The sequence below is a fragment of the Pleurodeles waltl genome, chromosome 2_2 (genome assembly GCF_031143425.1).
Source record: "Pleurodeles waltl isolate 20211129_DDA chromosome 2_2, aPleWal1.hap1.20221129, whole genome shotgun sequence".
Lineage (NCBI taxonomy): Eukaryota > Metazoa > Chordata > Amphibia > Caudata > Salamandridae > Pleurodeles > Pleurodeles waltl.
The window spans coordinates 130,275,560-130,291,833 of NC_090439.1; the positions used below are offsets into that span (position 1 = coordinate 130,275,560).

At 43.7% G+C, this 16,274-nt stretch overlaps 1 protein-coding gene across 5 annotated transcripts in view; it reads right to left on the bottom strand.

Moving 5' to 3' along the window:
• CDH12 (cadherin 12) overlaps window positions 1–16,274 on the bottom strand; it is a 2,251,017-nt gene that overhangs the window by 1,671,649 nt on the left and 563,094 nt on the right. For 3 of the 5 annotated variants that reach the window (XM_069219514.1, XM_069219517.1, XM_069219515.1), the window contains one exon: window positions 15,204–15,322. The gene's annotated coding sequence lies outside the window, so the exon portion shown is untranslated. Of the gene's footprint in view, window positions 1–13,486; window positions 13,553–15,203; window positions 15,323–16,274 lie in introns of all 5 variants that reach the window. The other 2 variants (XM_069219518.1, XM_069219516.1) reach the window with 1 other exon arrangement.

Sequence of the window (16,274 nt, forward strand, 5' to 3'; positions counted from 1 at the left end):
CCTGTTTTTTCTTATTTTTTCAAACATTTTGAAATCTGTAGCTATGTTCAAATCTTCAAAGAGAAGTAGCACTAATGAGAAACTTTTTGTGAGGGGAGACCTGCAATGGCTCTTATCCTGAATTCAAACTGAGATCTCTAATAAGGCTGTCGATCCTTCAAAGAAAAACACCCGGTGCAGCTCAATGGTATTTTGAATCATTAAAACATGAACATATTGCTCTTTGAAAAGGAAATCAGCAGCTTGTATTCTATGAATGCCCGTGTTTAGAGGCATCTGGAAGAAAAGTCCCCTCAGCTCTGTGGCACCCAATGGCCAGTTTATCATGCTCGTTTGGCAATTTCTGAACTTTTGGAAGAAAGTTGCTCTTACATTGCCACATTTTTTAAACTGAACTTCTGTCATAATTTTTTTATTCCTTCATAAATAGGTTACAATTTGCAGAACACCAGCTGCCACTGACAGCAACGACGTGGCAGTTTGTTTTTACAAGTTACCCTCTGGATGCTACATTTTCAGAAACATTCTTGCAAAGCAGGTGGTGTTCTATAGAAGTGCCATGTTTTCATGTCATAGCTTCTAGTTGTTGCACTAATTGGTGCAAACTCCAGTTTGCACAGAACTGGTGTTGCAACCTGTGTGGTAGTGGCACACACCAGTGATTTGTGTCCATCTGAATTTTGCAGACCAACCTTTTGCAAATCAGACTTGCAGATAGTGCACATTGCAATGAAGAAGAACATGCCCCATAAGCACACCATCTCCCAATTAAATGTGTATACATTCAATAATCAGTAACTAAAAAACTTTGATTAATCGATTTTAACAGGCTGTGCAACAGGTTACAGGATGCATGGGCCTTCGTTGTCCTATCTTAATTGCAACCTAATGGCTCCAATATAACAACTGTAGAGAGCCACCCGGGCTCTCCTCTACAATGTACCCATGGGGAGCCCGTGGGAGGAGGAGGTGCCGCAAAGCAATAGAAGGAGGTGGAATGTGGGCAGTTTACGCAGTTTCCTACACCGTGAAATACACCTGTGTACTCTGTCTCTTTATTTGTACACCATGCGCTGAGTGTGGCCTTGCGATCGAGGGCCCTCACCACATTGGTGACTGGACCCACACTGTGTACAGGCCAGGGGCGTACGGCGTGCGCCCCCCGGAGAACAGACATTCGTGAGTGAGTGCAAACAGCACTTTGATGCGGTCTGGCCCGGCCTAACAGCAGCAATATAGCCGGCAACTACCAGGCATTGTCATGGTGCGATCTTGGGAGCGGATGGCTCACCGAGGGTCACTTGGGCCTGCTGACTGCAGACACATCCGTGGCAAGTGCATCTGCTGCCAATTTGAGGAGGAGGAAGGAGGAGCAGAAGGGAAGGACCCGTGAAAGCATTGATTGATGCTGGTAGAAGGCCCCAGCCAGGAAGAGATGTGTGCTTTAGCTTGTCTGCCTGGCACAGCGTGAACAGAGGGAAGGCTGGCTCAGCTCCAGTGAGGAATCCCACTGCTCGACAGGCACTGACATCCACGTGGCCCACATGGCTGACTGCTGCAATGGCAGCACAGCAAGGTGAGTAGAAACAAGAACAAAAAAAGGGTAAATCAGCCACAGACAGTAGAGAAAAAAATTAAATAAAAGCACCTGACTGTAGCCAGCAACCTGTAGGTGAGGGCAGAGGTACCGGGCAGCCCTACACAAACAGCCAGGCACAATGAGTTCCTCACAAGAACCCCGCGTTCAGCAGCCACCACCACGTCCTGGGGGAGCCCATGTATCAGTTGCAGCATTACCCCCTTCAGTCAACTGACGGACCCTGCCACATCTGCGCCAAGGTGGCGTCACTGGCTTGGAAGGCTGGATAAATATTTCTGCGCTACGTGGGAGACAGATGGAGCAGTGCGATGCTCACTTATGTTGCATATGGGAGGAGATGAGCTATATGAGTTTTTCAGCACACACCCCAACACTGGAGCAGCAGATGATTTTAACGTAGCGGTGGCTGCCCTCAACCTATATTTTGACCGTCAGTTAAACCCAGACTATGAGAGGTTCAAACTTTAAGAGGCACAACAAAATGATACCGAATCTGTAGACATGTTTTATCCCCGTAGACATGTTTTATGCCAGGCTGAGAAAGCTGGCCAGCACTTGTGTTGGGCTCAACCAGCATGAAGAGATAAGAGCGCAGGTCATCCAAGGGTGCCGGTCCAACATGCTGCGGAAACTCATACTACGACTACCCCGCATCTCACTAGATGAGATCTTGATCCTGGCCTGATCTCATGAACTCTCAGCCAGTGGAGCCGATGACATGGCCACAGCGCATGGTCATTCCACGATGGCAGTGGGAACGTCTCACCCCGTGACTGTCAAACAGGAACAGGTGGAGGCCCTACGAACACGTTCGGAGCCACACCGTCCACCACACCCACAAGGCCCAGCAGAGGAGACTGTAGCAGCTGCGGGTTAGAGCACAGGTTGCCAGGAGTGTGTCCTGCGAAAGGAAAAAGCTGCAACAAGGGCGGGAGAATGAACTACTTTGCTAAAGTGTGTCGAGGTGGATGATTCAAACCAACTGCGATGACGGAGAACACGGTGGCAGTAAGACAGCTGGGTCCTGAGTGGAGAGCGAGTGCACAGGGAGGTATAAGGGAAGAAGATACTGCATGGTACCTCAGGATGAGGAAGAAAGTGTGTTTGTCATCTCCTTCGCTGGTAGAGGACACCAAAGGCGACACCCACCCCCAATGTGCACAGTGGGCATCCAGGGGACCCCGACGGTGGTACTCTTGACACTGGAGCATCTGTCAAAGTAATGGACGACACATTATATGACCCTACCCTTGAGGGGAGCTATCGAAGTGGCCATCATGAGCCAGGGCCGTTCGACCTAAGCCAAGTTCCATGTTGCCGAAGGAGATAGCTCATGCTGACTCCACGCTGAAAGACTTTCCTCAACTGTTTTGAGGGCTTGGGAATCTCAAGGGGAAGCAATTCCAACTACATGTTGATCTGGCTGTGACACCGAAGACGTTGCCTCACCGAAGAGTGCTGTTCCACCTATGCCCAGCTGTGGAGAAAGAGTTACAGGTGCTGGAAGACCAAGGCGTCATATAATAAATCACAGGCCCCACACCGTGGGTGTCGCCATTGGTCAGAGCACCCAAGCCCAAGCAGCCTGTGCCATCCGTCTCTGTGTTGACATGAGATTGCTCAACCGGGCTATAAAGAGAGAAAGGCATATTACACCCACCATGGACGACATTGTGGTGAATTTGAACAGGGCCCAGTGGTTTTCAAAGTTGGACCTCAACATGGCGTACCACCAGCTTGAACTAGACCCCGAAAGCCAGAACATTACCACCTTTTCCACACATGTTGGGCTAAGGAGATTCAAGAGGCTGAGCTTTGGGGTGTCTTCAGCAGCAGAGGTATTTCAAAATGCCATAAAGGAAATGTTGTCTGGCCTCCTTGGAGTACTCAACCTCAGCGATGACATCCTCATTTTTTCGGAAACTTTGGAAGATCACTATCTCAGACTGCGTGCTACTCTCTAACGGCTCTCTGACGATGGTCTCACACTACACAAGAAAAAGTGTGCATTTTACTAAAACTCGATTTACTTTTTTGGCTATGTGTTTTCCCAAGAGGGGTTACAGGTGGATCCGAAGAAAGCCGATTGGCACCCGTATCACAGAATGCCACCAAGGTACACAGCTTTCTTGGCATGGCCACGTACTGTGGCCGGTTCATCCCTCAATTGGCTACCATGACAAAGATTATGCGAAAACTCACCAGGGTCAAGATGCAGTGGAACTGGACCCAGGGGGCGGAAGTTGCTTTCAATGCTATCAAGGGGGCGTTGCTAGAACAGGCCATGATGGCCTATTTCAACCCAGGACGAAGGACGGATGTGGTAGTAGATGCCAGTCCCGTGGGGTTGGAGGCAGTGCAAGAATCAGGAGTGGGTTCGTGTGGCGTGTACAAGCCGGGCGCTGTCCGTCGTGGAGACTCATTATGCCCAGATTGAGATAGAGGCTTTGGCCATTCGATGGGCATGCCAACATTTTCATTTGTATTTATATGGACAGGAGTTTCAAATTGTCACTGATCACAAGCCTGTGGTATCGATGTTTGCAGGATCGGTGAGGTTGGCGCCTCCAAGAACTGAAAGGTGGGCCGTCCTGTTGCAACCATTCCAGTTTCATGTTACCTATCGCCCGGGGGTGAACAACCCAGCGGACTACCTGTCACAACATCCGCCCATGCCACTCGTGGAAGAAGAGGAAGGGGACGGAATGGAAAGCTTTGTGAGGATGATGGTGAGAAAAGAAGTGCCCAGCACCTGTCCTTGGTCCAAGGTGAGCATGGACTTCAGTAGTTTCCCAGATGGGTGACTGACGCTCGTGCTCATGGAATCTCATTCGAAAATCCCAATGGTGGTGTAGGTTCCGTCAACAGCTTTTTTTAATGGACGACCCTTGTTGGAAAATACTTTTGCGTTGTTTGGTCTGCATGAGGAGATAGGGACTGACAATGGTCACCCTTTTATGGACAAGAGTTCCAGGATTACCTGGGCCGCCTCGCAATAAGTCATCGACGCATCACCCCACATTGGCCGCAGGCCAACAGTGACGTAGAACGATTTATGCGGCCCTGAATTAGAGCTTTGAAAATAAGGGTAGAGCAAGAGGAGGACCTGGATGGGTGCATGCAACCATTTCTGAGGCTTACCGGGGGACACCTCATAGTACAACGGGGTCTGCCCCTGCAGTGTTGATGTTCAAGCAAACACCCCGGGACGGCACTCCGGTTGGGTCAAGCTGGAAACCTTATGAGTTAGACCCCAAAGGAGCTCAGGAGAAGAGGCTAGAGACCAATCAGAATGCCTGTGTCTGCAAAGAACTCAGTGCTCGGACATGTGTGTAGGGGACATTGTCGTGGTCAGAGACAGATATCTAGGTTAGAAGTTCAGAACTCCCTATGAACCCAGACAGTGGACCGTAATCAAGGTTTGAGGGACAATGGTGACTGCCCAGAGAGTTGATCAATGTGTCATCCGGAATGTGTCCTGGTTCAAGAAGATGAGTGGACATGAGGGGGGCACTCCTGTAGGTGAGGAAGATGCAGATGACGCTGCTGACCACAGGCTGGGATCCCGTGAGATTCAAAGAAACAACCTCTACTCCAGTAGAAGTCCGGAGACAGTACCTGATGCCAAACGAATGCCTGATCGGGGAAGCCCAAGTCAGAGTTATCATCTCCGGCCTAACCCCATCCCTAGCCAGCGACTCCAGGATTTCGTGTGCTGATATTTGAACTGAATATTTGGGGGCCTAGTGGATTTGGAGTTGCATTTTCAAGACAATGATGTGTTAGTAGTTGGCCTACGGCTAAAAATGTTTGTGGTTATTGTGTTGTTTATGCAAATAAAGCTTTGGAGGGATGTAGAGAGCCAACCAGGCTCTCCTCTCCAATGTATCCATGGGGGAGCCTGTGGGAGGAGGAGGCAGCGCGAAACAATAAAAGGAGGTGGAATGCGATTGGTTTGTGCAGTTTCCTACACAGTGAAATATGCCTGTGTACTATGTCTCTTTAATTGTACTGTTTTTAAAGTGTTTTGAACAAGATAAAATGAATTTTTAGCTTCATTAAGTCAGAACAATTAATCTAGAATCACAACTTGTAGGTGAAAACATTTAAAATAGTTGATTTATAAGTTTGTGATCCCTTTAAAGTGATATGACAGACTTGATGAAAACCCAAAATATTGAGTTTGCTTGACTGTTTTCTACCTCTTTCATTGATATCTGCAGGTATGTTAGAAGTTTTTGTGGGGATCTGGTCAACAAACTCAAGCAGTACCACCATCAGTGAGAACATATTTCAAGGTTTAAAAAAATGTCTTGTGGGCAAACAAAACATGCAACCCATCATTGAGCACCATCTGGTGGTATTTTACCCTTCATTAATACATAGGGGAGGGTTGGTTTACAATATAGACATAAATGTTGCAGCTCCAATGTAGGGTCCTGAAAAAGTATGGGGCCTGGGGAATATTGTCCTGTATGACCCCTAATTTTGACTAGCCGGGTCAAGCTGCTTGGTAGATACTCTCAGATTAGAGATCAGCTTGATAGCTATAAGGAGAGGACTCTTTTTGACGTGCTTAACCCCCACTTTTTGCCTGGTATGTGATGTAGCCTAAAAGTTGTTAGTGCCCATGGCCCCTGCTAACCAGCATCCCTGGCCCACAACTCTCTTCCTAAACTGTTGTGATGCATTAGCAAAATTTGCAATACCTTTAGCTGCCATAAGAAGTCCTTAGTAAAGGGAACCTAGATACCCAGGGCTTGGGTAACAAGGGTAGGTCCCTGAGGGCAGCAGCACTGATTGTGCCACTGCCCAGGGCTATACATCCAGATGCATCCAGCTCTACCATTGTAGACTAAAACCATATGCACAAACTCAACATAGTACACTGCTTGTGTGCTCTGTCCGCTATTCAATGCATGCAATATGGGTAAGACACCCATCTGGCAGGCCTTCCAGCCCCAAAGGCAGGGTGCACCATACTGTATGTAAGGGCATAACTGCATGAACAATCTGCCCACACTGTTTCCATGCCAAACATGGGACATAGTAAGAGAACAGAGCAGTCATTTTAAAAGATGTGCTGGACACAGGTCAACACAAGTTTCACAGCTACATGATGGCCACTCTGAACAATGGGTTGTTTGGTACTAAACAACTCAGAATTAAAAATTCAAACTGGTATCAGTTTTGGATTTATTATAAAATGTACCCATGGATCACCTTAGAGGTGCGCCCTGCAAAAGCTAACTACCCTGGCATGGTTAGTGGCCGGTCCCAACCAGCCTGCCACTGCCAGACTCAAGTCTGAACCCCAGGGGTGAGAGCTCCTGCTCTCTGAGATACCACACAAAGCCCTTCCTGGGTGGAGGTGCTAACGCCCCCTCCCTCAGGAATGTGCACAGTCCTGTTGGCAAGCTTCAAAGGACTTAAAGTTTTTGAAACTCCACTTCCAGGCCTGCTGCTAGCAGCAGATGACCACCCTGTTGCAAACCCCTACTTTTGATGAGAGCAACGGTAGAAAATTCAAACCTAGGCAGGAGAAGTGGCACTACCTAGAATACACCACTGCTAAGCTGTTGCATGTGAGGTGGACTCTCCATTTCATTTTCCTCCATCTTCAATGAAAGGAAAATAATCAATCAGGTGTAGGGAAGTGACCCCTGCCCACAGAAAGTGGTCACTCAGTGGGTGTAGCCACCTTAAAGTAGATGACACATTTGTCACTACCAGGTTCCACCTATTACACCCACTTAATAGAGTATTTACTGATCATCCTGAGACGAAAAACTCATATTCAATGGATAGAAGAGGACCAGCACCAAGAAGATCCCAAGCACGAGAACTGGGTTCCTATGGCATCAAAGAAAAGGCACCAAACCCTGCCTGCTGCACCCAGGACCCAACAATCGCTGCTGAGGAGATGCTGAACAATTAGAAAAACTCTAAAGAACCCCAGAGGACCTCCAGGATTCATAAATTTCCAAAGAACTCCCTTCAGAGTGGTGGTACCACGCTAAAACCAAAATCAACCAAGAAGCCAGTGATGTCCCCTTCACTGACTGGAAGCTAACTCCGGAACCGGACACTGAAGCTGGACCAAACATCACATCAACAACTGTGAAGACATACCCTGCCATTGTGCCAAGTTTGATGGCTTTGCTCCCTTTAGCAGCTAAACCACCCCAATACCCTTTGTATTAGTCACCTAGCTTCAGACAATCTGGAAAACAGTCCACCTGGAACTGAGGGAAGACCCAGAGGAAGCCCTGCTCAAGGGACTTCAGAGGAAACCTAGACCTCCCACCAGAGTGTCCCCGTTGGCCTGCAATCGATCCTGGTCCTCCTCCTATTTTTAAGGGCATCCTTGTGCACAGATCCTGGCTCACCGATTCACTCAGCACCCAGCTGCCCTCTGGCCTGCAATGAAGATCAAACTGTACCCTAAAGGGCCCCCACCCCTTGCGACTTTGAAACTCCCAGGGGACCCCCAGGATTCACCTTTAAACTTAAGTGTGCAGTGCTTTTTCAAGTGGTCCCTCAAGGTGGCCCTGCACCAGCTCTAGAGACCTTTTCCCACTGGTCCCGCTGGAACCGGGAGCCACCTGAACTCCACCAGCAGGGAGAGTGTGCCCACAGACAACCTCGACCAACCTGCAAAAGAAGAACTTGGTACTCCTAAGGTTTGTTTTTATGAGTATTTTTAAAGGTTATCCTCCATTGATTCCTATGGTGCATAATTAGGCACAGAAAGACTATTTTTATTAAACTTCAAAAATTCATATTTCGAAAAGTACTTAACAAATTCTAATGATCTTGCTCTTAAAATGTATATAAAAATCAAAAGTATCTTTTATAAATTGGTTTCAAGTTATGCCTTTCATCGTGTGATTGGCAAGACTGATGCTGTGAGTACAACAAATTCTTTGCACTTCTCCCAGATTGTCCTAACTGCTTGACCAAGATACCATAAAAAGTAAAGAGTTAGGTGGTTTAGATTTTACCCCTGTAAACCCCAATGTGTGGCTGCCTGGACTCCTTGCACAGTGTGCCTAGCTTTGCACACTACATAGACAGAGAGAGAGAGAGAGAGACAGAGAGTTATCCTACAATAACCTCAATCAGACTTGAGTAGGTTTTCATGCTTTTTGTGCTTCTGTTTATACTATGTTTATTCCCCTGCTGAAGAATTTATGAGCTGTAGCACTCTCTCACCCGCAGCTCAAGGGTCAGCATAGAAATGACATGTATCACTATGAACTATCCTCTGGAGATCATGCTGCTGGGGAAGCTCCCAACAGCTTTATTGCAAACACAAGCATGATCATCATTCCATCAGCAAACAACTCTCCAAACTATCTTTGCCTTGTAATCACATAATTCTGGATGCGCTTATGTCTTTTTTTTCAGAAACCATTGCGTTCAGTGCTTAATTTATTCTTTTTTATATAAATATGTAGAAGTTTTCTAACCATAAAAATAATTTATTGGACATGCGATCTGTACTTCCTCCAGGTACACAATAAAATTTGCAGAATTAAATTGCAAAACTTCTAGGAATGTAAACAAGTACACATCTTGCATTAGACAATGGATAAGCTTTCCTAACAGCAAGCACTGCATTATTCCAAGTATGTTAATGTCTTTCTGATGTAAATGCCCTTATTATGAGCTGGGTATACATCATTTATTTCCAAGTGAAAACTCAGAATAGGAAGTATATACTGTGCCTCGTAATGTCTCGACGGGTAAAAGTATTCATTAGGTCCAGAAAATACCTCACCCTTTTCTTTCTATTTGAAATCGGGGCCTAGGAACTGCAAAGCATGTTTTTACCTATTTGTAATGCACTTCCACATAATCTACATGTTAGACCTGACACCCTTGATGTGGTATTCCCTCAAACTCTTTGCCTTCACCCCCTCCTGTTTTACCCACATTTATTTGTGTTGTGCTAAAGACTGTTAACCAATTCCAAGCTGCTTGTGCTCTCTACTTCAAGCATGTTAAGACTGTCTTAAACTTAATTGGCACATTTAATTTACTTGGATGTCCCTAGTAAATGGTATACATGTATGCAGGACCTGTAAATTAAATGCTAGCAGTGGGTCTGGAACACTCTTTGTGCCACCCATTAAAGTGGCCTTCTAAAATATCTGAGGTCTGTCACTGCAGCCTGGAGTGGAGTTTTAAACTGCTATTTCATTCTGGCCAAATTAACCTTTTAATGGGCCTAAATCTTCCGTCCTTCCTGAAAGACCCTTAGAACACCGTGCATGGTAATTTAAAAAGTAGGACAGGTTTACTTAAGAGTTACAAGAGTTACATGTCCTAACAGTGAAAATCTAAAGTTATTTTTCACTATTATAAGGCCTATCTCTCCCACTGGCTGACACTCGGTTACCATAGTACATTTAAGAACTACTAACTGTAAATTAGGAGCAGGTAGGAATATACTGTTTATACTCAAATTATTTGTAATTTAAAATCCTCTTGAATGGTAACATCAAAAACGTTTTAAGTTACAGTTCTAAAAATGCCACTTTTAGAAGTTGGAATTTTCTTGTCCCAACAATTTCTGCCTTCTGCCAGTGTCCTGATTAATATGACTGTGATTGTCTCTGATGTTGGGATTTGTGTATTGCTTTCAGACAATAACACAAAGTGGGCGTAGGTGTAGACAGGGTGGACCTCCTGGCAGGATGTCTGGGAGGAGTTGTACTTAAACTTCAAAGGACTTTGGCTCCTGCACATACAAATTATTCTGACACAAGGGCTGGCTTGTCTCTTGTTACCCCAGACGTTTGGGAGCCTAGACAAGGGAAGAACCTTCCAGAACCAGATGAGGGGATGGGACAAGGAACTATCCACAAAAAGGCTAGCAGCAGGTATAAATATTTGACTTCCAAAGCCACTCTTGAGAATACTCCTGGACCTGTGGAAGTTACAGAAAAAAGGCTGCCCTGCTGCTAAAGTACTGTCCTGCTGCCTGAAGGACTGTCTTGCTGTCTGAAAAAGAAAGAACGGACCTGCTTGCCTTCATCTCAGACTAACCAGAGTGACTCGAATGGTCATTTGGCTGGCCTCCTGTGGGAGCTACAGGTGCACAACGAGCTTCAGAGGCCACTCTGCATCTTCCCAGCAGACCTGCTGCACCTGCAACGGAAACTGCCTGAACCTTGGTAGCCTCTGCATATGTGAGTCATTGATTCCAAAGATATGCCTCTCCAGTTATTGGACTTGGCTGGCATCAGAGTGTACTCCTCAGAAAAGAGGTGAAAATCTTGATGTTTGTGCTTCTCAGTACCACAATCTGGCCCATTCTTGCTAGGACTCTGCCTCCCATTACTTCCAAACGTTAAGACTAGCTCTTCTAGCTGACAGCAACCAAAAGCGACAACTGGCAATATGAGACCCGCACTTCTTGCTACAGCAACAACAGATCATGACGATCATGTGTGATGATTGTATGGCCCTTCACACTACAGTGACAACCTTCCACGATGCATGACGTGCTTTTCGTGCTACGGCGATGACCATTCATAGTGCTCAACCTCCTCCTTGTGGCCTCTTCCAGGATAAATGCAATTCTTTGCTCTGAGCTTTGAAGAGAACTTTTCTGTCGGACTAACATGGTCCCTGTCTCTTACCCGCACTTCATCATAGTCGGCCTTATCCTGTGAATTACCCCCAGTCTAGCATGTCCAGATGACCGTGGGTGATGGTTTTAGATGCAATTTCAATAAAAACGTTGATTTTGCTTACCTCCAGATCTACCTATTTGATTTTTGCCATTCTGGTATAATTTCATTTATTGAAAGTTACTCTCTATATATAAGTTTATTTGCGATTTTTCTTTTGTTGTGTTTGACTTGTTTTATTATTTAAGTATTGCATAAATACTTTACACAATGCCTCTAATTTAAGCCTAGCTGCTTTTGTGCCAAGCTACCTGAGGATTAGACATAGATTTATTCAGTGACTTTTGTGGTTCACCTTGACAAGGATTGTGTTTACTATTTGAGTGGGGATTCCATCCCTCTACTAAAAACCCAGTTTCTTACAAAAGACATTAACATGGCGAGCAACATTTAATAGTATGATATGTGAATCTTTCCTTTTTTACATCATAACTAATAAAAAAGCTTTTACTAGAATTTTGGTGACTCTTTTTACACAAACAGCCTTTCAAGCTAGAGAAAGAATGCTGAGGCAACTGTAGGAAAACATGTTCTGGTCCAACACAGAAGTTCAATAAATAAATCTGGGCTCTACCTCTCGTGGCTATGACATAGAGCAGACAGACGTAACATAAGGAAAAGTGCATAAACTATTTAGAAGTACCAAAAGAATGCCAAATATATAGCACATTAAACTTCTCACAACCAATAAAAAAAAATACTGAATATTTTAGTGGAAAAAATGACACCAAAATGACTAAGATCCAATGAGAGGACACGGAGATAGAAAGTTTTAGGGCAAAAAGTGCCAAGAAAAACTTAAAGCACCAGCCAAAAGTCACTGTTTGTGGTTTACATGGACTTCAAGTCAACTGCGCTGAATATGAAGTTAGATATACCAAGTGGGACATCCCGGTACAATATTTCATCTTCTGAACTAATCTCTGAAATGGAAGTCAATGTCCCACAGCAGGGAAAAGTTGCAGGCTCTATCCAGCGAACTCCCCTCAAAGTTAGAGAGCTGTTGGACAAGGCCCTGCTGAAGATTTTGATTTTTGCATAAATAACTCAAAGCAGGAAAATTCTAATTTCACATCAGCTGTAGTCTTCTTGTCAGTTATAACCTTTTGTGCCTTCACCTGATCACGTTTTCTACCTCAAGGTTTATTCTCTTTTTTGGAACTCAAAATAAAACCTCCAGCAGGGCAAACCTGGAAGCTGTATTTGACAAGGTTCTCTTGAAACTGAACAACTACTGTGAGGTGCAGCAGAAGCTGATGTATTGGAAGAACACAAATGTTTTACCTCCAAACTTTTCAGATCTTCCAGAGAAATTCCTCTGGGTCTCAATAAATCTCCCAGGACCTCAGGGACAATACCAAAGGGCCAGGACTCAATCCAAAAGAAGTCATCAGCAAGGTCCAGGCTAGGTTTAGTTAGCACTGTTTTACTTTATGTTAACTTTTAGGCAAGTTTCCAGCGCAAATAAAGTTTTGTGCTGAAAGCTAAATAACAAATTAACACTTTACATCTGAATATGTCACTTATCATAATTTAGCACTAGCACAGTGTTGATAATTCTGGCACCAAATATTAAGTTGTGAGGAGAACTATAAACTGGCAATGAAGTTCAAAGTACACTAGCTTCCTCTTAACCCCTGCACCTCTTTTCGTTTCTTACACTAGACTTCTAAATGGTACCTCATGTTGTAGAACATCAAAGAACACAAAATGAAATGTTTTTTCTTGATAAATGTGAAATCTCAAAAGTAATACTGCTGAATCTTTGTGTCTATGTTGTGTTTTAGCTCTCAAATATATCTCGCCAAAAGAGGTAGTTACTCTTTTGACCTAGGATCTGTAATGCTGCACGTGTCTTCCTTGTTTGTCGATAATTTTGGGTGGTTTGAGGATTTATTCAAGTGACTAAATATGTTTGCAACAATGTTTATTTTAAACGAATTGCATAACTTGGTACTATTTCACCCTCTTCTCCTGAAGTGGCAATCAAGGGTATCTTTCCCAGTTAAACAATCGAAAACGACATGGAAATACTAACACTAATTTTGGTGTTTTGAAATAGATGTTAATTAACAGGTTTTCCACTTTAAAACCTGTGTGTTTTCAGTTCCTATGTGAGTCAGAAAACACTGCCCATTTCCACAAGGAACCAGATGACAAGTAAAGAAAAGATGCCACTCCTTACCATCTCTACTGCGACTAAATCTGGTCTGGGTGCTTAATTCACTGAGACAAAAAAATCACATCCATCCTAAAAAGATAAGATTGAAAATGCTTGATTAACGTTCCTTGTGTAATTGATGTTAACGGCATTTACTTTGGAAGGATGAACAATCAACTTACATTTGTTGAAGCACAACTATGAACCAGTAATCCAAAATACAAATAAGACGTATGTCAGGCTACATTGCAGGCCTCCATTTTGTCACAAATGCTGTTTCACGGAAAATCAAAGCACAACCCTTTATAACACAGAGTTGCATGCAAACGCTAACGGATGATGTATTTGGATGCCAAATATTTATGTTGAACACAGTCGTCATTTCCACTATGAAATTCGTCTGCAACATTAGCAAATTATTATTTTTCTTTTTTATGTGAAGTCAGAGGGAGGTGGTAAAGTTGATTAAATGTCCGTCTATCTGATCTCATGCCAAAATGAGATATCCGTGGTCACAGATGACAAAATAAATTCACCATGGGATCAGTTTTCAGTGCTAAAGCAGTGCGAGGAGTCCCATCAAAAGGGTAGATACAGTGCAACTGTATACATCTGAGGGGGCATGCATGAGGCATTCATGGGATCCTTTGCCCACTTCAGAAAAGGGCACTTTAGAGGGTGTACTGATTGTGCACCACCAAATTTGTGTTGCACAATGAGAGAGCTTCTTAATAGCTTTATTGTTACGGATCCCTCTTTACAGGCCAAGACCCGTTAAACTTTAGGGAACTTACACTTAGGGCAATGCTAGTGCACATCTGATAGAACTGTCTGTGTTATAGATTTATCTGTACAAGCGCCTGCAATCCATCCTGTGCAATACCAGCTCACCCGAGATGCCAAAAATGTGCCCAAATTTCCAATACTGTCTATATAATGTGGCTGATGAATGGAATGTCATCCCTCTTGCATATTCAGTAAGGGACAAATGTTAATCACACAACTGTTTTTTTTTTTACAAAACATTCCTTCAAGCTCTTTCAACAGACTCGACTCAGTTTTTCTCGTAAGGGTGGAACTGATATTGTCTCAAGGTGGCTACTGACATGCATGGACTAGATTACTGTAAGCAAGAAGTTGCAGTTCTAGAAGCGTGCCTAGTAATGGCATGCTGAAAGATAGCATGACAACAAGCATCACTGCTTGTAGATGTTTGCAGAGGACAGATTTAATCTCGTAGTGGCACTATGACCTGTGTGTGTATTCACATAAAAGAAAAAAGAAAAATAGCTTGAAGGATGTCCAGACTAATGGCAAAGCATGAAAACATTACACAGTCCAAATCAATGAGAAAAAGAAAAAGAGGACACAAGATATAATTGTGTGCGTGCACCTTCTTTTTCATTTGTCTCTTTTTTTCGTCAACTATTGTGTCCCTATGCTTTATTCAAAAGTCAGAGATAGTGTGGTTTGTATCGTAAACGTTGCAGGCTGAGGAGAACAGCGCCCCACTCCATTTACTTTGCTTTGTTTCATTCATGTTGGTGCACTTTTTGTTTAACCTTTGAATACAGATATTTGAACTATTAAAATAGCATTGATCTACATGATAGATGTTTTCATAACATCGCAGTTAGATATAGTTCAAGAACCTATAAAGCTCATGTTTAAACGTGCAAGGAATTATCACCACTGTTCCCTGCCCCACTGTGCTCCTTCTGTGATAAAAATACATGCTTACCTTATTCATAGTCCATGTCATTTTTCCTGCCTTCAACGTTGCTATTTCTTGCTGGCTCAGGGTGCTAAATTTCACTTTGTTCCCTTTTCTCTTCGGTATTGGATCTTCCAAAAGCTGAACTGTAAAAAGAAAAAGGTATATATTGTTGTGTTAGAAATGCATGCGTTGCCATGCAACGTCATCAGCTTTATATCACAACACTGTCTATAATTTATGGACCGGCATTGGTAAAGGAAAAAACAGATCCTCACAGAGCCGTTAAGCCATCAAGTTATTACACCTCTTCTAATACACAATATATAGCCGTGCATATACCAACATAATTGGTCTTGTCTCCTCAAGCAGTCATTTACTGTAGTAAGAGAAAAATTAACACTCATTAGGGATTATCAGGGGTAGAAGTTGCTCTATCTTGGTTGCCAGTTGGTTCTACTGGCACTGCTGCTTCTGTGGTAAGGGGACAAGAAGGCAGTGGAAAAATCAAATGTAAACATAATTCTAAAAATTGTTTCACTCTAATTTTCATTCTTTTCCCTTTACTCAGCCCCTCAGCAAGAAATAGGGGTCTGTTTAGGGGCTAAATTAGGGCAAGTGGTCAAAAGCCTATGTCATTATGGTTAAGGCATGAATGATATCCGTTCCTCTACCCTTCCATTTTGGTGAGTCGACACTCATGAGGATGGGTGCATCGACATAGCATGTACTTTATCCGTAACTGAAAACTAAGATGAGTGGCATACTGAGGGAGGAATTGTGTACTCATCATTTTGACATTCTTATGGCTATTTGTTTGTATGTGTGCTCTTTACTTGTCTTTTGTAACTCCAAATATACTGACTTTGTTTTTATGACTTATCTCTGCTTGTGTTGACCTTGATCCCTATTGCATGTGTATCCCATTTATTTTCTCTGTGGTTTTTAGAGTTGAAACACGACACCTAGTGAAAAAGATATGACACTACTATATAAGAAACTTTGTGGTAACAAGACTTTTGAAAGGTTGAGGTTTTTAAAGCAGCTAACAGGGAAGACAAACTCTAGCATATCACCAGCCAGATAGAATACTAGTAA